The sequence below is a fragment of the Sinocyclocheilus grahami genome, unplaced genomic scaffold, assembly GCF_001515645.1.
Source record: "Sinocyclocheilus grahami isolate Dianchi unplaced genomic scaffold, SAMN03320097.WGS_v1.1 scaffold2429.1, whole genome shotgun sequence".
NCBI classification, from domain to species: domain Eukaryota; kingdom Metazoa; phylum Chordata; class Actinopteri; order Cypriniformes; family Cyprinidae; genus Sinocyclocheilus; species Sinocyclocheilus grahami.
The window spans coordinates 73088-74363 of record NW_015507608.1 but is presented as its reverse complement, the minus strand read 5'-3'; the positions used below and the strand labels follow the sequence as shown (position 1 = coordinate 74363).

At 35.4% G+C, this 1276-nt stretch overlaps 1 long non-coding RNA gene across 1 annotated transcript; it reads left to right on the top strand.

The window, feature by feature from the left end:
• Positions 1 to 97: 97 nt before the first annotated feature.
• On the top strand, positions 98 to 805 carry LOC107574998 (uncharacterized). The gene is made up of 3 exons (XR_001607775.1): positions 98 to 154; positions 483 to 587; positions 736 to 805. It is a non-coding gene; the product is annotated as an uncharacterized lncRNA (long non-coding RNA).
• The last annotated feature ends 471 nt before the right edge of the window (positions 806 to 1276 follow it).

The window sequence follows — 1276 nt, the reverse complement described above, 5'->3', positions numbered from 1 at the left end:
TTACAGATGTCTGAGCGTTACACTGTAAACAGAGACACTCTCACTGTCAGAGGACTGAATGAGTCTGATCAGGATCAGTACACGTGTAGAGGACGGAGAGATGAAAGACCAAACTCATCACAGGAGAGTGAACGAGTAAATCTGTCTGTTAATGGTGAGTAAATACTGTGATAAACACTCGCCTGTTCAACATTATCAGGCACTACAATATATGCACTGATGCATTTAAAATGAAGTAATTATCAGCTTTGGGGGGTTTCAACACACGTCCTTTTTAAGCAAACAAGGTTTATTAGAATGTGCTGGATGCATAAACATAAATACAATCTTTCTGATTAAATTAATGTTATAACCAACAGGGGCATATGGAGTAAAGTCAGAAGTCTTGAAATAATGAGTGATTTCATGTACTTTTGTAATATTATAATACAGTATGTCACTCATGATCAGATCAGCATGTTTGTCATGTTCTCCGTTCTCAGCAGCTTCATCTTCTCTTCTGGTCACTGGTGTGGTTGTGGGATTGAGTGTTTGTCTGTTGTTCTTCCTCTCACTGCTGCTGATGTGGAGATACAAGAAGAACAAAGGTGTGGAGCAGTTCATAACATGATTAATACAACTGAACAGCAACAATACAGTTTCTGAGTAAAGGCTCATGAGAAGATCTGAATATCAGACTAAAGAGTCACTGCAGATACTCTTGAGTGATCATAATGCTCTTTGTTTCTGTTATAGATCAGCAGCGTAACATTAACCAGACATCAGTCCCAAATCAATCTGCACAATCTCAACTGGAAAACTCTCCACTGCAGTCTGGTCAGCCTCAATAACTAATTTTATACACAGACACACACACACAAAAGACTACTTTGTATTTTACCTTAAAATGCTTGTTCTGATCACATTTATGATGACGTGACAACTGTGAAAAATAGAGATAAAGGTTGAGTCCTAAACCTTATTATAAAAACAATCTATACATCACACAAAATTAACAATCATTGAGTCATGTTGGCTTGAATTGTTTGTTTTAGATGATCCAGAGCCATCGGCAGAGGTCACATATTCAGAGGTCACTGTTAAAAAAAAGATGGACAAAGGTTCAAAAACCCTCTTAACTACACCAGTACAATATAATCATCGGTTTTAACTAGAAACATTAATGTATTTATAATTCATGAAATAAAAAAATGTGTATTTCATTCTAATTAATTAAATAGCATTATTATTATTTTTTTTCAGAAGATACCATTGCAGAAACAAATAATGTGACATA